Source organism: Halichoerus grypus, chromosome 13 (assembly GCF_964656455.1).
Source record: "Halichoerus grypus chromosome 13, mHalGry1.hap1.1, whole genome shotgun sequence".
NCBI lineage: Eukaryota > Metazoa > Chordata > Mammalia > Carnivora > Phocidae > Halichoerus > Halichoerus grypus.
The window spans coordinates 64577395-64599758 of record NC_135724.1 but is presented as its reverse complement, the minus strand read 5'-3'; the positions used below and the strand labels follow the sequence as shown (position 1 = coordinate 64599758).

Here is a 22364-nt window from a genome sequence, read left to right as displayed (position 1 = left end):
ACTCACATGTGTCAGTGAGTTTTCAGACTTTTCAAGTTCAAAATTCAATTAATTCAGCTTTGGGCTGTCCCCCTTTTCCCTAGGTGGGTCCATGCAAAGGGGTCTCTGCCTTGGAAGAAGACACCTGCCCCTTGAACCTTGCTCTGTCTTACGCTAGCAGGATGCTGAGATGGGACCTGCCCCGTCCAGGCCCCTCTGGTCATTCCTTCCTTTGACAGCCTTGGCCATCGTGATCTGGGGTACTGACAGATGGTGCTAGTTTTTCCCTCAACCCCCAGGCCCTTTCGGGTCTCCGGCACCCCCTCTCTGGGGCACTGTGGATATGGGATGCTCCCCAGGGGAGGTTCCCAGCTTGGTCTTTCCAGCTTGGACAGTTTCTCTTGGGCTGGCTCACCCTCCCCCAAGCTGGTGTCGTGTGGAAGGAAATCAGGTCATGCATGCTTCCCAAATCGTGCCAGGAAGGGGCCCAGGCTTCCTAAAGTTTACCAGGAAAAGACCTCCTCTCCCGCTACCCCCAGCTCCGCCCTTCTGCAGGAGGGGGCAGAGTGGCGGGCCTTAAGCTTTAACTCTTCCCTCCCAGTGCTCCTTCTCCGCCCCTCCCCCATCCCGTTCTACTGGGGGTGGGAGGGACACGGCCTCCGCCGCACCATATCTTTTTCAAAATTTTTATTGTTTTGTCAGCACTGACCAAATGGGCAAGCTTTGTTCTGAGTTCTCACGATAGTGCCCCTCCCGCCCCCTTAGGGTAATTCACCCTCAGATCTCACTGCTTGAAGGAGGAAGGTTCTTGGGGTTGCAAACGAATGGAGAATGGGATTTTACTAACAAACTCCTCCATCTGCCTGTATTTTAAAACTGGATTGTTTTCAGGGAAATGTTTCTCTGCCTTTTTATTGAAAGCTTATGTTCCATTTGCAAAGCTTTTTTTTTTTTTTTAAACCTAAAACGCCATTGTCACATTATCGTGGAGAAAGTTTGTTTGTTGCTACATACAAAATGCTACAAAGTTATTAATAACATTTGAGAGGAAGACACACAGTGAGATTCTGCTGCATTTAATCCAATTACCGAAACACTTGACATTTTGAAGTGGATGGAACAATGACCAGCCCTGAGTCAAGGCAATTCATCTCAAAGCTTTATGTCTTCATTACACAGATGCCGGCTTTTGGAAGTGTTGGTACTTGCACTTTCTTTTTCAGGTTGTTTTGATAACTGCGGAAAGGGGGAAGTACATGAATGTGCTCAGTCCTGCCAGACCTTTCTTCACCTGACAGTTCTTCATTTTTCACATATCCTTCTGCGTTTAAAATACTCCCTTTTTTGTAATACTAGTCTGCATCAGCTCCCATTCTTAGAGTTAAACAAACTTCCTGAACCAGCTTTGTTGCATAAAGCCCTTTTAAAAGTTCACATGCCTTTGGAAGGCAGATTAAGTTTATTAAAATGGAGTTTCTGGCAATTATCAAAATCAGTCATGTTTTCATTAAGGCAATGTTTTTTATTAAACTTTAGAAAATCTGTTCTGAACTTAAACATAGAAAGTACTTTCTAGGATAGGTAAATATGTGTGTGTGTTTACATGTGTTTTTGTATACACACTTGAAGACACAGAGAGAGAGAGAGAGTGAGAGAGAGCACATCACCATACACCTTTGGGGAATATATAGCTGACAGAATAAAGCTAGCAAATACAGAATCTCACTAAGAATTTCCATTTCTAAGGCAGCCACTGCTATTAAGCTAGCATATTTTTCACCTTGAAGGATGAATATGGGATCTAAATGAGATAAGTACATGCTATTCGTCTGTCACTAAAAGGAAATATTTTGATCAGCATTAACATTTGAATCTCTTCTGCCAAGAGAGGAAACCAATTTAAGGGGGAAACAAAACAAAGTAAGTTTCATATTTTTGTGTGGATTTATCCTCATATCTATTATTTGTTTATTCGTTCGTGCATTTGTTCATTCAACAGGCATTTCTTCATTGTACATTGGCCCTTGATGGTGAGGAAAACAAGAAGAGAGGGCGATGTAGGGTTCTATATTATCAGTTATTCCAGTTGGTGGCCTTGTACATGGAAGGCAGCCACCACCAAGGGCCCTGAATTGAGTTGGAAATGTCTCTGCACAGGGGAAAATATCATGCAGGCTTCAAGAGAAACAGGATGGCAAAACTGGTGGATGAGTGGAGCAACAGATTGTCATTAGATTGTCTTTGGAAATTGGTTTGCGGAGTCAGACAAAATCCAGGGGGCAGATGCAGAATTCAATCAGCTGTCACTGTCACATCAGTGAGGGCTGTGGTCCCAGCAATAGGAAGACTGTGACAATGATGCAGAATTCTGTCAAGTTCAAAAAAAGACATTGTCTTCCTGGAATTGGGTTGAACATTGTTCCTTCAGTGGATGAGCATCGTTTAGCTGTACCAGGATATGGAATTAAGTGAAGAAATACTAAAGAGAACCAAACTCATAATACCAGTATCTCCATACTAAGGGATTGTCTGTGAATACGTATGTATTAAATGTATAAATGTAATCTAATATGACTAAATGCACTTAATAAAACAATCATATTAAAATAAAAAATCGCTTTTAAAAGTGATTGTTTAAATTTGTTAAACAGAAAATGGATTAAGTTGAACTAGAAACTTGGTAATAAATATTAATTTTTAGGACCAAAGCCACTCCTTTCATTTGCACAAATACCATCCTTGAGGACACTAAACAACTCGCTGACTCATATGACTCTCCCTTCCAAGAATATTTCTCTTGGATGTAATGGTGGTTGTGGGGGGACCATCACTGAGACCAGAGACAGAAAACGAAGTAAAACAAAGATATTCTTTTTATTCCCATATAAGAGAGCTCTCTTGAAGTTGTTAAAGTTAACTTCTGCAAAGTCAATCCTACTTTTCATGACTTAGGGGGGAAAAGTGTTCATATTTATATCATAAGCATTGTTCTCATGTCAGCCGCATTCCAGAACTTAATTTCCCTTTTGTTTGCTATTTGCAATGCTTTCTAACGTTTGTAACAAAGGACGCACTTCAACCCTCAAGTTGCTAGAGTTCTAGGTTTCTTATTTCACATCAGTAGACTGTTGTATTAAATTTGTGTCTTAAAAGATGGTTTTACTTAAGATGAGAGCCTATTTCCCCAGGATTCCAAATAGTTTTGTGATTCAAGGTGAAGTCTTCCGGGAACAGTGCAGAAAGAGAAAGGGGCTACCGTCCACTTCTCCCTAAGTCTTGGAATCAAAAACAAGGAGACACATTCTGAGGCCATATTGGTAAGGTTAAGCCAGAGTTTGACTACCCAGGTATTGCACGATCCCACCCACAGTAAGGGCATCATTAGAGCAAACCTGGGGCCTCCTGTCTCAAAGCCTACTGCAGAGCACAGACTCCCGGGAATTCCTCAGGCTGCCAACATGGCCACTCGTGAGGAACCCTCAGGAAGAATGTACATGTTTGTGGTAGGCTCCAGATTTAAGCAGGGCCAAAGAGAGCACATTCCTTATTTTGCAATGTGAGCACATAGAAAATAATAACCTGAGAGGATTCTGAAATTTGCCCAGCACATGATGAACAGAAATCTTAGGCATAAAGTCCAGCTGGGTCAAGGAGTTTCTATCTCCTTATGCTTGGCTTTACTGGATCAGCAACTCAAGCTGGCACCTCTTGTCTGTGTCACAACGGCTTGAACATCTCTAAATATAATACCCACTCTCCTCACTGTGCAAAAAAAAAAAAAAATTATGCAAACACGAACAGATGATTGGAAACGTTCATTTTCAACTGATTTACAAAATTAAAAGATTTGTGAAGACACTACCAAAAACATAGATTCTAACTTGCTTAAATGAATAAAAAATATTTCAAATAAGAAATTTTTAAAATAATGCAGCATTATTTACAATAGTACGTGAACAACCTAAGTGCTATTGACAGATGAATGGATAAAGAAAATGTGTGTGTATACACACACACACACACACACACACACACATACACACACAATGGAATATTGTTCGGCCTTTAAAATGAAGGAAATCCTGTCATTTCTGATAACATAGATGAACCTGGAGGGTTATTATGCTAAGTAGAATAAGCCAGATGGAGAGAGCATGGTATCACTTATATGTGGAATCTAAAAAAGAAGTTGAACTCATAGAAACAGAGAGTGAGGGGCGCCTGGGTGGCTCAGTCGTTAAGCATCTGCCTTAGGCTCAGGTCATGGTCCCAGGGTCCTGGGATGGAGCCCCACATCGGGCTCCCTGCTCCACGGGAAGTCTGCTTCTCCCTCTCCCACTCCCCCTGTTGTGTCCCCTCTCTCACTGTGTCTCTCTCTGTCAAATAAATAAATAAAATCTTAAAAAAAAAAAAAAAAAAGAAACAGAGAGTGAAAAAGTGGTTGCCAAGGACTGGGGTTGGGGGAAATAGGGAGAGGTTGGTAAAAGGTTACAAACTTTCAGCTATAAGATGATAACATCAGAGGATCTAATGTATAACTTGATGAATATAGCTGATGTGACTGTGTTGTAGAAATGAAGTTTATTAAGGGGGCACCTGGGTGGTTCAGGCCATTAAGCCTCTGACTCTTGATCTCAGCTCAGGTCTTGATCGCAGGGTCATGAGTTCAAGCCCTGTGTTGGGCTCCATGCTGGGCATGGAGTCTACTTAAAAAAAAAAAAAAAAAAGCAAAACAAAACACTGAAATGAAGTTCATTAAGAGAGTAGAACTTAAATGTTCTCACCAAAAAAAAGGGGGGTGCGGTAAATATACGAGGTGATATATGTGTTAATTAACTCAATGGGGGGAACTGTTTCACACAAATTAACTCAACGTATCAAATCATCACATTATACACTTTCAATATCCTACGAATTTATTTGTCCATTATGCCTCAGTAAAGCTGAAAAAGAATAATAGTAGATGACACATTGTCCAGCAGTGAATTTTTTGTGTAAATTAAATTACTGTTTTGGATTAACTAGTTCTTAACCAAATTACTTTGGATCAAATGGTCTGCCACACAAAATGCAGATGAAGGATGTATATGAGGAAAAGATAGAGGACAGGATCAGATTTTTCCAAAAGTATAATCTCAACCTTGTCCTAAGGCTAACGGGACTTCTAGGGGGTTTGCTTGCTTCTAGGAGAAGAGGGGAAGAAAGGGAGGTGAAGGGGGGGACAGCAGTGTCAACTCAGACTTGCTTATCCTTCCAGGTCCTCAAATCATGACCTGCAGGCTCTTTATGGCACAAGAGACCCTTTGAGTGATTCCTAACTCCCCCCAGTGCAGGGAGCTTGTCTTCCTTGTCAGTTGCTCCAGGGTCTCTATGGAAAAGGCTGAGGCAGGGAGACAAAGATTTGCTCAGTACTCAGAACACAGCAGCAACAAAAATGGTTCATAGTTTCCCTACCTACTAGGATCACTAAGAATCAAATGTCTTCAGAAGAAATACCCTGTGGGACGCTTGGGTGGCTCAGTCGGTTGAGCATCTGCCTTCCGCTCAGGTCCTGGCACCGAGCCCCACATTGGGCTCCCTGCTCCGCGGGAAGCCTGCTTCTCCCTCTGCCTGTCATGCCCACTGCTTGTGCGCTCTCTCTCTCTCTCTCTGTGTCAAATAAATAGATAAAATCTTTAAAAAAGGGATTTCAGAATTTTGAGCTAATTTGCTATTTACTCAATAAAGGAAATGTTAGAAAAAAAATCTTAAAAAAAAGAAAGAAAGAAAGAAAAGAAAAGAAATACCCTGTGATGCCTGGGAGGGGGAAGAGAGCGTGAGGACTCTTTCTAGAGATGTGATTTATCGGGCAAACAGCATTGTCCTCTCAGAGTGATTCAGGACGTTGAAGGAGAATTGCACGTGAATGTGATAAATTATCCTGAAACTTCAAAGTATTTGGATGGGGCTTGGGTAACTTCTCTTTAGTACGTCTGTTCTTAGGTAGAGCAATTAGTGGTATAACTGGTGCGTGTCCATGTGAAAGGAGAAGAGGTGTGGACTAGGGCAGTCTGTGTCTGAGCCCTTTGCAGTCAGTCCTGGCCAAAGCTTAGGTCAACCCCAACAGCAAACGTGGTAGAAGGCTATTCTCTTTCTGGGCTTTGAGCCCATCCTCGCTTCTCATGCACCCTCCTCCCATTGCTGATACTGTGCCAGGCTTGATCACTGAGCCCCCTGATACCCATTTCACTGTTAGACCCCTGCTCCCAACACACACACACACACACACACACACACACACACACACACACACTCAGTATCTTCACAGAAAGCTCTTCCTCTCTCTTCTGGTCCTAAATGAAACCTGGCTGTCTCTAGCAATAAAGCACCCCTTCCGAAGCTCTTCCACATCCCCAGGGAGATGGGGAGAAGGAGGTTAGCGTTCCTCACCCCCTCCTCCAGCTCCCCAGTCTCCCACCCACACCATCTTTGCCTGGCTCTTAGTCACCTCTGCAGTCCATTCCCATATTCCACTCCCTGACGACCTGTCCATACTGCTTTCTCTCCTGCACCTATTCCCACTACCTTAACTGTCCCAGTATTTCCAGGAGTGGAGCACTGGAAAGGATGTGACTTCAGACCAACCTGGGTTCAAATTCCAGGTATGCTACTGGCTAGGACATCAGGCTTTACCTGATGACTTAACCTCTTTCAGTCTTCACTTGGTCATCTATAAAGTAGATATCATACGAACTTCATAGGGCAGTCTAGAGAAGTAATGAAGTAACGTCTAAAAGATCTGGCACATAGGGCACCTGGGTGGCTCAGTTAGTTAAGCCACTGCCTTCGGCTCAGGTCATGATCCTGGAGTCCCAGGATCGAGTCCCGCATCGGGCTCCCTGCTCGGCAGGGAGCCTACTTCTCCCTCTGACCCTCCTCCCTCTCATGCTCTCTGTCTCTCATTCTCTCTCAAATAAATAAATAAAATCTTAAAAAAAAAAAAAAATAAATAAATAAAAGATCTGGCACATAGTAGGTGCTCATTAAATATTGGCTTCTTCTTTGCATTTCCTCAACTTTAGTGCTGCTCAGCAATGCTTTTCCTCTCCCCTTCACTGACATTTCCAAACCTTCTCTGCTCACTGTTCAAATGCCCTATTGCCTATTTCACTAGGAGGTAATTCACCCTGGTACACACAACACCTTTCCCCTGTACCCATTTTCTCCTGATTCAAAGGAAGAGGTGCTTCTCTATTTCCTCCCCATTGAGTTCTGGACCGGCTCCTCCATTCTCCCTCTGGACCTCGCTTCATCAATTACCTTCTCTCTCTGGTATGTTTACTCCCTACATTCATTTCCACTGACTATTTCTTCCTTTTTGCCCAGCCCCTTGACATCTGATGTCTGACTCTCCTTAAGTGTCTTCTGTTGAGCCCCACACCCCTTCTAGTTGCCACTTTCCCATTGTGTCTGGATCTTCTTGAGAGAGTCCTCCCTCTCCTCAGTGCCCCAGCTGGCGGGTCCTCAGCCTGCCGCAGCATGGCTTCCTACGACACCCTGCCTCACGTGTTCTCAAATGTCACCAGTGCCCTCCTGAGGCCTGCATATCAGACACTTTTTCATCTTTTTTCCTATTTCAGTTCTCAACAGCATTTCCCTCTGGGGGCTACTTCTCCTTGGAACTTTCTTCTCTTTGTTTCCTGGACCTCAATATCTGCTGATATGTCTTCTGCATAACTCTGGCTACTCCTTTCTCAGTCTCCTTTGAAAACTCTTGGTTCCTCTTGTCTAAGTCCTCTCTCCAATATTTACTGGGTGCCTACCGAGTGCCAGACCTGTGTGGATGGATGTGTTGCAGAGAGACTAAGACAATAATAAAAGAAGCGTTTGTTTAGTTCAGAAGTGGCGCAAAGACCAGACCCACCGTCAGGAGGGTGAGAGCATGGTCACGGGAGGCTTCACGGAGAGGTGAGAGGAAGAGTAGGTGTCCACAAATAGGAGAGGAAAGAAAGATTATTTCAGACAGAGGAGACATTCCCAGGGCAATGCCAAAAAGGTAGGCAGAAGTAGATTTACACAAGTAAAATTCTGAGCAACTCAAGTCTCAGAGGTATTATGTTCCTCTTTTTCAGTGTTCTCAACCAGTGTGATTTCGCCCTTCAGGGGACATTTGGAAATGTCTAGAAACAAGTTTGGTTGTCACAATGTGGGGAGTGCTACCAGCATCTAGTGGATAGAGGCCAAGGATACTGCCCACAATGCAGAATTTTCCAGCCCAAAATGTTAATAATGCTGAGGTTGAGATATCATGTTTTATTTTAACTCTAGTCTGAGGAGTCTGGCTCCAGGCCAAAATTCTAATTGTGATTTTTCAGACCAGACCATAGGTAATTACAAAGTTTTACCTGGCAGGTCCCATGAGGGGCAGACTGTGCCTTACACATCCTAGACTTGGTACTTAGCCAGGGCACTGCAGTTTTCTGGAGAGCATCGAAAGATTCCGAGGTCAGCCCCACTGTGCTCTCCCACCCCCAGCCATGCTCTGAGGAATACCTGCAAGCCTGGCCCAAGCACCCCCATTCTCAGGCCTCTTTTTGTGGGGGAGGCGCCTCAGATGAGGCTTTTCTCAGGACCTCTGCCAAGACCACCTGGTCTGGGGGGCCTTGAAGACACTTCTCTCCACTCTGACTCAGCATTCAGTACTTTTCCACTCTTAGCCTTCCCTGCTCTACCTCCCCAGGCTCCCAGGTCCTAGCGGCTTAACTCTTTCCGAGCACGGGCTGTAGACCTAGTCACGTTATGCAATTATTTGGCTTTCTTTGTCTTTGAATCTAGTAGGCACTTCATGATTTTCGAACTGAATAAATAAAAGCATGTGTCATTTTTCCAGATGGCAAACCCAAGAGAGGTAATTCACAGCAGATGATAGAAAAAGGCTTCAAGGAATTTTGTGGACAGCTTGGCAAAGGAAAACTTAACTGGGGTCCATAGAACCTCCTCTATTTAGGTCTCAAAGAGTAACTGTGCAAGTGCGGAGTGAGTGCCTAGGGTTACCTAGCAGTTGCAGGGATCAGCACACGGATGTGTTAGGATTCCTTGATATTTTGAGCCATGCAGGTTGGAATCCCATTATACTCTGGCTGGGTAGGTCATCCTGGAGAATCTTGTTCAGTTTTTGGCATGTTGTAAACAGTTATTTGCTTAAATTGGTGATTCAGGGCATTTCAATGTGCAGCCATGCATGCACAGGACACAAAAACGTCACAAGGGCACGAACTAAAAGCTCTCTTTTCATCGTGGGCACCTCTCTCACTTTCCTTCTCCAGAGGCAATTACTGTTTACACACCGTTCTTTAGGAGGGTTGATGACAAACCCAAATATGTCCAAGGAAACAACTGGGTAAATTAAGGATGCTTATCGTGGAGAAGGAAAAACTTCTCAACATGGTGGAGAATAAGGTGACATGAAGAATTTTCAAGAAAAGAGATTGGGACAGAAGTGGATTTGCTCTGGCTCTCATGGAACAGAAGCTTCTGGGCCCCCCACTTGCACTGGCTTCTTTGAAGCCTTCAACCTAATATCATGATCATAATTGTTATTCTTTTTTTCTGAAAGAGAGCTCTCCCCAATCCCCAAATTGAATAAGATTAGCTCCACTAATTCTGGATCCAGCCCTGAGCTAGAATTAGTCTACATAATTCTTTGGGACAAAACTAGGATTAATAGTAGAAAGTTACAGTGAGGCAAACATTGCTCAAGATCTGGAAATTCTCCCAGTTAGAGCTATTAAAAATTGGGATGGGCTGCAGAAAACCAGAGAGTGCGTCATTGGATGCTTTGGGTAGAGGCGTGTGAGGCAGGGCTGTTGTAAGTAGGGCTGATGATCTCTTCCAACTCTAGGAATCAAAGTCTCTGAGATAAGCTACAGAGCACTGGGAAAGCATTTTTTGGCTATGTATTAATAGCAGGTACCCCAAGTCCAGACACATATTAGTTTGCTAGCTTTAAGTCCCTGCATTATAATAAAGTAATAAAAATACTAAAAAGCATTCAGTATTTTAGGATAGACTTTCTCAAACATATTCAAACCAGCAGGAAGTTACTGAATTTAGTTTGCAGTAGACTCCTAATCTATTACTCCTAGTCTCCTGCTCCTCTAGCCATGCTCTCAGATGCTGAATATGCATGGTTGTATTCTTTCTGAAAGCTCTCCGGTGCAGAGAGAAGTAGCAAGCACCCCACCATCCCCGTAATGTTTGTTGCTGCTGGACATTCAAGTGCAGTGGCCACTGGTCCTTCAAGGCACATCAGTAGACACTTCCTCACAATGAATCTCTGGTCATAATTTCACTAATAGTGACACCATCATATGCTTTGGGTTACTAGTGTCCCTTTTTCATCAGGAAGAAGCTCGGCACTGCATTCAAGGCCAAACACATCTGGATCAATCCCATATTCTGACCTTTAAAAAAAGCCTGTTTTCCTGGACCACTCACACCCAGTATGATACTGATTGTGGTTCTCAGGACAAGGGAGAACTGAATGTAAGAAATTGGCTAAGCAGGTAAAAAGGCAAAAACAGAAAACTGTTGAGTCAGCAACGATAGCGGGGGCAGGAAGCAGCTCCCAACCTTAGGGCTGGCTGGGGAAACAAGGCAGAGGCTGGGATCGCCAGAACCTGTCCGCTGGGAGGGGTGCCCTGGGGCTGGGAGCTGGGCCTCCTCAGAAGGTTGCTATGCAGGCAGGACAGAGGCTTGGAAGAGGGGCCTTGAGGCAAGGCTGCTGCTGGGTGGAGCTGCCACCTCTGCAAGACCCAGGCAGGCTGGCGTGGGGGTCTGGAAAAGAGCTGGGAGTTTGCCGGTGTGATGGTGACAAGAACAGCCTGCCAGCAGGTGCCCATTCCCTCCTCAAGCCTCCCAGTCTCCTCTCAGCACTCCCACTGGTAGATCCTCATGGGGAGCCAGCTGGCAAAGGGAAATGTACTTGCAGAGGCTTAGCCTTGGCATCTAACTGCAGAGCAGAGAAGGGGGGGTGCTGAGCTGGAAGGCAATAGCTTAATAACAAGCACAACCTCCCCTGTCTGCCAGAGACACCCAGACCCCTCACGATCTGGCCTGCTGACCAGACTTGCCTTCTCTGTGTCTCCTTCCCACCCTGATGAAGGGTTGCTATCCCTCACCATTTCTCAGGGAGAACTGATGATGCCCACCTCCCTTATGCTCCATTATACCTGCCCAGGTCATTAAGAAAGCACTGGGAACACTTCCCATGTATTGGTCAACATGTCTCTTTCTCCCTATTAAAATTCCTAAGCCCCTTGGTGGAAAAGAATGAGTTTTCATTTTTGTGTCTCCAAAGCCAAAGCTACGGTTGGCACGTGGTAGGTACTTTAAAAACATTTGCCGAGTGAATGAATCTGTCTTAGATGTTTGCCCAATCACGGCACTGATATTCCAATTGGAAAAGGTCATATAAAACATTGATATATAAATTGAAAGTCTTTTTATTATTATTATTAAAGATTTTATTTATTTATTCCAGACAGAGAGAGATTGCGAGAGAGAGCATGGGGGGGGAGGGGGAGAAGACTCCCCGCTTAGCAGGGAGCCCAACCTTGGGCTCGATCCCAGGACCCTAGGATCATGACCCAAGCCAAAGGCAGACACTAACCAACTGAGCCTCCCAGGCGCCCCACAAATTGAAAGTCTTTAAAGGAAAGTGAAGCATACTGGACTTTAAAAATTATTTTTGAATTTTTCCTGGTTGGTAGAAAACTCTAACATAACTTCTGTTTAGTAACTAAATGTACTAGGTAGCTTTTCAGGAGTCTCTCAAACTCTAATATAACTTCCTTTTAGTAATCAAATGTATTAGGAGCTTTTCAGGAAGTTTAAAATCCCCCATCTCTGTGTGAGATGGATAACACATGGGAAATACTTGTAGTCTGAGAACAGAGGTGTTTTCATATATGGAAGGGTTTTTCTCTTTTCCCATTTTCTTTGGGAATGATGGTTATAGAAACAGCAAAATAGTACTAAATTTCCTCCCAGGAAAGCACACTGGCCCCACAGAGGACGCTTCTCAGTTCTGAAGAGGGCATTCCCTCTCGCAGCTGTCCCCTGGAGAAGGGATGGGCTCAAATGATGTCTTTAGGCTCATGATTGGCCCAGTGACAACTTGGGAGGCTAAAATAATGCGGACAATAATAACTCGAAAGGCGCATTAATCAAGGGGCACAGACACTTTAAAGAGTATGAGGCTGACATTTGTGCCCACTAAGAGGAAAGGAGTGCCAGGCAGCTCAGGACTCGGACGGAGGAGACGCAGAGTGGGTCCTTGAGTGAGTAGGCCTAGGGGAGGTGGGGTGGGGGGACCCAGCACACTCAGCCTATTCTCTGGGGCTGTAATTCCCAGGTGGGCACCGGTCTGCCCCCAGTGACATTTACAACCACACAGAGTAATAGGGACAACCCTGTGAGATTTCCATTCAGCTAAGTGTATTTCATGTGAAAAAATGGTCCTTGACCGAAGTCATGTCCTCTCTGCATTTTGGTGTTAAAATGTCACATCTGTAATAAAATGATTGTGATGTGAAATGGCAGGGATTTGTTTTTGCTTTTCCTTCTCATTTGGCCACATAAATGATGGACAAATCTATGTAGGTCACCAAAAAAAAAGTTTGTTTGGTTGTTTTTTTTTGAGACGTTGCTGGTGTGTGGAATCTAGAAGTCTGGGAACCATGATAGAAGGCATGTCCCATGGGACACCCCAGCCAGCCCCCACCATGAGTCTTTCCTTAACCAAGAGGGGAAGAATTGGGGGGAGGGGGTGTCAACAGAGAGTGCTAATAAAGAGCAGAAAAACAAGTCATTGGTGAGAATCCCTAGAATTTCCCAGGCTCAATGAGCTTTTCGAAGTACTAAACAGGGATCTTTCTCTTCCTCCTCACTCTCTCTCCCTCCCTCTCTCTCTCTCCCCCACCTCTCCTTCCTTCCTCCCTTCCTCCCTCTCTCTCTCTTTTTTTTTTTAAGATTTTATTTATTTATTTGACAGAGAGAACAAGAGAGCACAAACAGGGGGAACAGTAGAGGAAGAGGGAGAAGCAGGCTCCCTGCCAAGCAGAGAGCCCAATGTGGGGCTCGATCCCGTGACCCTGGGATCATGACCTGAGCTGAAGGCAGACGCTCAACCATCTGAGCCACCCAGGCGCCCCCTTCCCTGTCTCTTTCTTTCTCTATCTTTTGCAAAATGTCCTTCCAGGAGGAAAAAAAAAAAAGAAGAAGAAGAAGCCCACTAGAAAACACAGTTGCTATATAAATATTCCAAAAATGGTATTAATCTGAAAAAAAATCATGTGGGTTTTAGAGAAAAGAGCCTTGGCCTTTTCTGTGGCATGGGCAACTGCATCTCTTTTACTTTTCTAAACCGTGGTAGAGAGCTGTCAATTGAGTTGTTTGATGGGAGGTAGCATTATTCCTCAAAAAGAAAAGATTGTGGTTTGTTTTTTTATCAATACTTAATGAACTAAAATTATAAAATTAAAAACCAAATGTTCTTCACCCTTTATCCTCCATTGGTCAGTCTTGCTCAGCTATTCAACCACCTAATAATGTTAGAAAGTCAAAAGACAACTTTTCCTTGTTCTTTAATCAATGCTCAATTTGTGTATAAATTTGACAGATTAAGTTCCCCTAAACAACAGTATTTCCAAACTTGACTAAATTATCTTAGATAGTTCAAGCTATAATTATGAATATAATATCTAATTCTTTTTTTTTAAGATTTTATTCATTTATTTGACAGAGAGAGAAGGAACACAAGCAGGGGGAGTGGGAGAGGGAGAAGCGGGTTTCCCACCTAGCAGGGCCCAGGATGACCTGAGCAGAAGGCAGACGCTTAACGACTGAGCCACCCAGGCGCCCCTATAATATCTAATTCTTTCAAGTACTTCAACTTGGAGTTTTTGTAATTCTCAGGGGCAAAATTGCCTTCCACACTTAAGTGTGCTTATCCATCTAATAATCAGAACCCAACAAATCAGGTTCCCCAACATCCTAACAGCAGTCAAAGCATACATAAAATAGTGTAATGATTCTAAAACTTACTACCACAACTATATAAATACAACTTAAATAAGTCCCATATAATATGGGCTTGATTTCCTTCTTCATCCCAGAGTCAAAAATGTACTCATCAGCCAAGGCATCGGATCCCACATCCCAGGCAAGAGAGCAGGTGTGGGATCTCAGGACTGGCGCAGAGGCCCAGCAAATCAGGCTGGTACCCTCACTCCCAAGGACCTCCTTGCCACCTGGTAACTCACTTCTTTGCCTTTATGGATTTTTTACTCTGCATGTTTTTTTCCCCTGATCATAGCTACCCCCTGCCTGGTCCCCACCTCCTTCTCTCTGGTCCCCTATGGCCCTCAGAGGAGCCCAGGGTCAGTCCTGCACCTGCAGATCAACTCTCCATGCCCTGATTCACACTGCCGGACATTAGTTGTCAAACAAAATACAAACCTGGTATATAATCAGGAGTTATCAATACATACCGTTTTTTGAAACTGTTATTAGAAATTTATGTATAGCTTTCCTGAAGCATACCTCATACTGTTTGCCTCTTTTGAGGTAATAATTGGACTCATGGTTTTCTAAAGAATTATTTTCTTTATAATGCTCCAATTGTCACAATGTAGCCCATGGGAGCCTCTGATTTAAACTGGTTCCTTGGTAGTCTTGAAATACCCTGTATCTTTGACAGCAAGCAAGCTGTGTCAGGCTGGGTTTTATTTTCCCTCTCTTACAGCACAGAGAATCAGCTGCTCTGAGTGCAAGCAGCTGAGAGACCCTGGGGAAATGACACTGATTTAAGCCACTTTAGTGAATGTCATGAGTTCACATTTTGTATCTAATTTTACCTCCATCTTTACTGAGTTCTCTTTTTATTTAAAGCAATCTGATGTAAAATAAGATTTTCAGTGTTTCCTTCCCTGAGCCACCCACTTCTCGCATCTGACATATCCATATCCTCTCGCCAACTTTTTTTTTTAAGTAGGATCCATGCTGAGTGTGGAGCCCAAAACAGGGCTTGAATTCACCAAGATCAAGAGTCTGATACTTAACCAACTGAGCCACCCAGGCACCCCTCCTCTTGCCAACTTTAATGCATCATACTATACGCTATTTCCCCCAACCATTTGATTAAATCACACCATTTAATCTTTCTGTTACACAAGTGTGTACCTATTTAGATCTTGAAACTCTCACTTGGACTGCCTGCTCTTTTATTTTTTTTATTTTTTTAAAGATTTTATTTATTTATTTGACAGAGAGAGACACAGTGAGAGAGGGAACACAAGCAGGGGGAGTGGGAGAGGGGGAAGCAGGCTTCCCACCGAGCAAGGAGCCTGATGCGGGGGCCCATCCCATGACCCTGGGACCATGACCCAAGAGCTGAAGGCAGACGCTCAACGACTGAGCCACCCAGGCGCCCCAGAAGACTGCCTGCTCTTTTAAAATCCTTATGTATCTCATTGGCTGTTGTTCTGGATTTGTTTGACAACTACCATACTCTATTAGGAGCCAGAGCCTAGGGGGTTAGAGATAGAAGACTGAAATGTAAATATGTTTTCATATCTCTCATAACTTCAAAATCAATAAGATGCTTTGTGACTATCAGGCATTAATGTTAAACTGTTTACAAATGAACTACTAATATTTACATACCAAACCACACTTCGATTTTTTTTTTCTTTTTTTATACACTTCGATTTTTTACTGCATTTTTGTTACCTTAGTGTCTGTGCCTGGGGGTGGCAGAAACAGAGAAAAGAGAGGGGACAGGCCCTTTCAGTCACTTTTGGCTCAGTTCACTTACAAATATTAATTCTACAAGCATGTGAGTTCCTACTATGTGCCATGCCCTGTTCCAGGCCCCAGGATCCCTGCCCTTGTGGGGATTACATTCTAGTGCCAGCAAATACTCTCTACTGAGTAAAGCATGTTTGCTTTCAAAACTTGATTGAAGCACGCTGTAATTCCCGAGGAGACTGGAGGAGCAGAAAAAGGCCCCCTTACTCCCGACATATAATCTCTCTAACTGAAGTGCTATAGCCTGGAACACTTTTAACAGAGAACAATGCCTTCCAACTAAAAGGCAGGAATCTGGGACACAGTTACATTTTGAGTCACTGAGTTGCTATGAATGATTTTCCATTGAAATATAAATGTTAACATTCCGCCTTTGCTGGCTTCTTAGAGAGATTAGAAAGTAGGAATGTACTGAGAATGTGCACCCAGGAGGACTCCAAGATTGAGGCAGCAGAGAGGAGGGGCTGAAGATGCCTGGAGCTGGTCTGTGTCCAAGCTTATCTAGATGGCTTCCCAAGAGCACACAGGCCTGCAGGACAATGGTGGCCTGTGCTCTGCTCTTTGCCTACAGATTTTATTTAATTTTTTAAAACTTTTTACTGAGGTACATATATATTCAGAGAAGTGCATAGAACTTAACTGAATTTTTTCTTAAAAAGTTTTTCTTGTTCTTAAACCTAGAACTCAACTGAATTTTCACCAACTGAACATACTATGCAATAGCCACAATTAAAATGCAAGGTTTTATTTTAATAATATGAACAATTTTGCATATGAGTGAAATCCAAAAGGTCAAAAAGGGTATGTATGAAATGAGTCTCTCTCCTACCCCATTTTTCAGTCACCCAGTTCTCCTTCCTAGAGAAAAAACATTGTTAGTAGTTTCTTAACAAATGGGCTCCATTTATCTTTAAAACATTTTGATTCCAGTATAGTTAACATACAGTATTATATTAGTTGCTGGTGTACAATATAGTGATGCGACAATTCTATACAATCCGCAGTGCTCTTCCTAAGTGTACTCTCTTAATCCCCTTCACCGATTTCACCCATCGCCAGCCCCCCACCTCCCCTCTGGTAACCATCAGTTTGTCCTCTACTGTTAAGAGTCTGTTTTTTTAACTAATGAATTTCTTTTTTATTTTTTATTTTATTTTATTTTATTTTATTTATTTATTTATTTTTTTTAAAGATTTTATTTATTTATTTGATAGAGACACAGCGAGAGAGGGAACACAATCAGGGGGAGTGGGAGAGAGAGAAGCAGGCTTCCCGCTGAGCAGGGAGCCCGATGTGGGGCTCGATCCCAGGACCCTGGGATCATGACCTGAGCCGAAGGCAGACGCTTAACAACTGAGCCACCCAGGCGCCCCTGAATTTCTTTTTTAAAAGATTTTATTTATTTATTTGAGAAAGAGAGAGAGTGAGCATGAGTGGGGAGGAAAGGCATAGGGAGAGGGAGAAGCAGACTCCCCACTGAGCAGGGAACCCCACCTGCCAGGACCCTGAGATCATGACCTGAGCTCAAGGCGGATGCTTAACGGACTGAGCCACCCAGGCGCCCCTAACCAATGAGTTTTTTTTTTTTTTTAAGATTTTATTTATTTATTTGACAGAGAGAGAGAGAGCACAAGCAAGGGGAGTGGCAGGCAGAGGCAGAGGGAGAAGCAGGCTCCCCGCGGAGCAGGGAGCTCGATGCCGGGCTCAATCCCAGGATCCCGGGATCATGACCTGAGCAGAAGGCAGTTACTTAACCAACTGAGCCACCCAGGTGCCCCACCAATGAGTTTTAAATCAGACTTTCTGACATCTGTATGATGGCTGGGTGGGGCGAGGGACGGTGAAGTCCTGGAAGGTTCTTTATGTGAGCCAAATAAGGCCCCTGAACCTGTCCCAGCCTCCGCCTGGCCCAGGCTGCCCAGGGACAGTAGCCAAGGAGAAGGGTCCAGGCCCCAGGTTCAAGTCAGAGGCCACCCCAAGGCCCGTCCCAGGAGCCCCCCTCCTAGTCCCGGCCCCCTCCCCCCGTGTGTGACAGATCGGAGGAGGGGGGTGCACAGAGGCCGGAGGGTGGGGTGGGGAATCTGAGACTCAAGTCTTACGGGCCCTTGGCCACCAACGAGGAAGGCTCCGGGCGGATCCGCCACAACGGTGGGCAGAGGGCCATCGTCAGTCCTGGGAAAGGGGACTGCAGGGAGGCCGAGAGGACGGCCTTTCCCTGAGAGATTGTGGAAGGCAGGGCCCGCCAGGCCAAGAAGGAAGCGGGGGGAGGGGAGGCCGCCCCTCCGGGGATTTCGGGGGGGGGCGGATCCCCGGGGTCTGGAGGCCGTCCTCCCCCCGCCCCCCCGGGGTCCTGAGAACTGTCCTCCCTCCGGGGTCTGGGGGCGGTTCTGTTCCGGGGTGTCCGGGGACAGCCCCCTCGCTGGCCAGGCTGCCGCGCGGAGGCTGGCAGGACCCGGCTGCGGTGGCACGGCCCCGCGGTACTTTTAGTTTGCGGAGCTCGGGGAGGGATTTTAAAAATAGCCTGGCTGACGTGTGAAGAGCGACTTTCTATGGCAAGTGATGAGTGCCTGTTCAAGTGCAAGCCTGAGGACTGAGTGAAGAGGACAAACAGGGACCGTGGCCGCCCGCCGGGACAAGCGTCCAGGCGGCCGCCCGAAGTGGGGCAAAGGTCGCGCGTGGGACCCAGCGCCTGCGGCGGCCCAGATGCGCGGGGGCTGTGCCCGAAGCTCGGCCAAGGCGTTTGCATTTTCAAGATAATAGAGAAAACAGAATTTTTCATAAAAGGATTTTTTTTTCCCCTTGAGGAGGGTACGCGTTTACCTAGGTCACCTTTTGGCCTTCCCTTTCTTCTCTCTCTCTCTCTCTCTTTTTTTTTGGCCTTCCCTTTCTTAATAAACTGTAAACAACGATCTCCTTCACGTATTCATCTTTACCTGGTGCCAAATGAGGAGCTAGTTTAACTCATCAGCACTTCAGTTAAGTTTGAAGCTAGTTATTAATTAGATAACAGGTATTTATGGACACCTGAGTTCAGTCCCGAGCTATGCCATTTCGGGGGTATGAAGGAGTAATATTGGGTTTCTGGTCCTCAGGTTTATCATCTCGCTGGGAAGCCAAAACTAGCACCTTGGCCGTAATACATGACACGATAAGCTTATGCAGTTTGCGTTCAATTGTGAAATCAGACGACGATTTTTCTAAGACTTCGGAGAAGAGATCAATGAGAAAAAAAGGAATCAGGTAAACATTCCGAGAAGGGGCCTCTCTTCGAGTTTAGGTGAGATTTCAGTAAGCACTCATTGGGTTACACTGAATTAAACCTCCTAGAATCTTTGTTGCCTTTTATAACCGGAAGGCGGGGTGTTAACGGAAGGCTCTACCCACACTTCGATATTCCCGTCGCCCGGGTGAACGCATAAGATATCCCTAGCACCTCGAAAGCTCCCCTTGTGCCCCACTGCTCCCCCCTCCACGAGGTAACCACTGTCCCAATATTAACACCACGTATCCATTTTGTTTGCTTTTGAACGTTAATATATGCCTTCTGTGCCAGCTCTCAAGCTCCCGCCTCTTGGTTCCAAACCCACCCTCCTAGTCTGCGGGCGAGACTCCCTCTACCGCGACCCCTCCGGCGGCTGATCGACTAGACTCCCCGCGAGGCCGGCCGCAGAGAACCTGCGGCTGGGCGGAGAGGGGCGGGACTTGCTCCTTCCTGCTGGCTTCCTGTTGGCTTCCTTTCCTGCCAACGTTACCCTAGCAACCTGCTCCCCGCCCCGTCCCTCCCCCCCCGCCCCGCTCCCGGGCGGTGGCGGCGGCTTCCTGCCGCAGTAATTTCATCTAGTTTGTAAGTTTCGCAATACTTACAGAACCCGCCTCAGCGCGCCCCCAGACGCCAGTCCCAGCACCAGAGGGCTGCGCCGGGGCCCTGCCTCCAAGTGGCTGGATTTCAGGAATTCCAACTTTTTTCTTTTTACTCCCCAGTCCGAGGGGTTAGTAGCTACCTCCCGGAGACCTCTTTTTGACTTTTCGTCGTCTAGTTAATAGCTTTATACCTAGTTAACAGATCTTTATGATACATTCTCTCAATTGGGATAAGCGGTGTGGTTTGTCTCTCGTTACTGGATGCTGACTATAGAATCTATTCAGGGTTAATTCTTTGGTGTCTGGCTTCTTTCGCGCATCCTGTGGGACTCCGCTGTCTTAGTCCGTGCCGCTAGAGTTCATGAATTGTCGCGGCTGTTGATTAGCACTCCATCGTGTGGACACGCCACCATTTATTAATCCAAATACTGTTGGTGGACTTTCAGTTTGGGCCATTATATGATGCTGTTGTGAATATTCTTGCACGAGTGTTGATGCCTAATGTGCGTGCATTTCTGTACGTGTGTCCTAGACGTGGACTTGCGGGGTAGGGTATGTATCTGTTCATTCACACGGTTAGGGAGATCATTCACACGGTTTTCCGGAATGGTTGTACCAGTTACACACCCCACCAGCAGAGGCGCAATGAGAATTCCCTTTCTGCATATGGTAACCAGTTCTTGATATGTCAAACTTTAAAATTTTAGCTATTCTGGTGTATGTGTGGTGGTATCCTATTGGATACATCATCTATGTAACAAATTACCCCCAAATTTGGTGGCTTAAAAACTTCATTATCTCACGTTCCTGTGGGTCACCACTTCTTTAGGAGTGACTTAGCAGGGCAGTTCTGCTCAGGGTCTTCTCCTCAGAGTTTGGCTCGAGGCTCCAGTTTCCTCACCGTTTGGGTCTCCCTTGGGCTCTTTGAGCAGCCAGCCGCCCGACATGACAGCCGGTTGCCCACTCTACTCTGAGTGATTCATGAGAGGGGGCGAGAGGGAAGCCACACACTTCCATCTGCTTTATTCTCTCTGTTGGAAGCCAGTGTTTACTCCTAGAGGGCCCTCAAAGGAACTAGTCCCCATGTCGTGAAGGGAGAAGTAGCAAAGAATGTGTGGACTTATTTTATCTTATTTTATTTTTAAAAGATTTTATTTATTTGAGAGAAAGAGAGAGCACAAGCAGGGGGGGCGCACAGGCAGAGGGAGAAGCAGGCTCCCCGCTGAGCAAGGAGCCTGATGTGGGACTCGATCCCAGGACCCTGGGATCATGACCTGAGCCAAGGGCAGCCTCTTAACCCACTGAGCCACCCAGGCATCCCTGGACTTATTTTAAAACCCTCACACACATCATGGTTTTCATTTACAGCTGGTTACTAACAAAATTGAGACTGTACATTTGAGTATCCTCCTTGGTGAAGTGTCTGTTCAAATCTGTTGCTCATTTTTCTCTTTAATGTTTTTTTTTTAATTGATTTGTAGGAGTTCTTTGTATATTCTGGACACAAGCTTTTGTTAGAAGTCTGTGTTGCCAATATCTACTCAGGCATGGGAAATTTCTTTTTAATGCTGTTCAGTGTTTTCGAGTTTCTTGCGGTTCACATACATTACTTTTTTTTTTTTAAGATTTTATTTATTTATTTGACACACAGAGAGAGACAGCTAGAGAGGGAACACAAGCAGGGGGAGAGGGAGAAGCAGGCTTCTGGCTGAGCAGGGAGCCTGATGCGGGGCTCGATCCCAGGACCCTGGGATCACGACCTGAGCTGAAGGCAGGCCCTTAACCGTCTGACCCACCCAGGCAGCCCTCACATACATTACTTTTATATTTTAAAATATCTTTAAAAAGTAAAGTTCTCGTGGCAGATGGACAGGGAAGCAGACGGCGGGGAGTTAAAACATCAGTGGATGTGAGGGAAGGAAGGCGGTAGGTGCAGGACGGCTATTCACTGGAAATTAGTCACTGACCTGAACATTCCAAACTCTTGTTTGAGGGCAGACGTTTAAGAAGCCTTAATTAATAAAGTTCTGTTTTCTGTTCCAGATTTTGAAGATGATTCCAAGGATAACATACTATGTTCCTGCCTTCCCAAAGAGCATTACCTTGTCCCCAGGGATGCAAATGTTTTTGGTTCTACTGTTGGCTTGCTCACAAAAAAATGCATTAGCCCAGAGCTCAGCATGTGAGCAAGAACACTGTATTTATTTGTAAGAAACTAGCGAAGCAGCAGAAACATTTGCTGATCTCAACAATCTCTAATCAACGTCCCCTTTCCCGAGGTTTCCTTGGGAGTTGATTTATCTTTAATTTGTTATGGGAAAACTTTCTCCATTATAAGCCCTTCACCAATTAATACAAATATTTTCAGATACCGTAATTCTTGGTACTTTGTTGTCCTTTGGCACTGAACATAAAACTCTGTCTTGAAAGAATTCTTAACTTTTCAGAGCCCAAAATGATATGAATGGAACAATATTATGTGTGAGGTCATAGCGTGTTTTTAAACAGTTCAACATGAGATATAACATTAAAAGCTTCCCGATTTTGTCTTCCCTTCATAATGTCTCTTGGCATCCTGCTGACTGATTTCTCACCTAGCTCCTCACCTGGTTAGGATCTACTGTTTGAATCATCATATGAAGAAGAAACGTATTTTGATACTAAATGGATCACTG

The 22364-nt window shown here is 45.0% G+C and overlaps 1 long non-coding RNA gene across 1 annotated transcript; it reads left to right on the top strand.

Annotated features, from left to right (window-relative positions):
* Window positions 1–18564: 18564 nt before the first annotated feature.
* On the top strand, window positions 18565–22066 carry LOC118554326 (uncharacterized). The gene is made up of 3 exons (XR_013443177.1): window positions 18565–18636; window positions 18921–19068; window positions 21733–22066. It is a non-coding gene; the product is annotated as an uncharacterized LOC118554326 (long non-coding RNA).
* The last annotated feature ends 298 nt before the right edge of the window (window positions 22067–22364 follow it).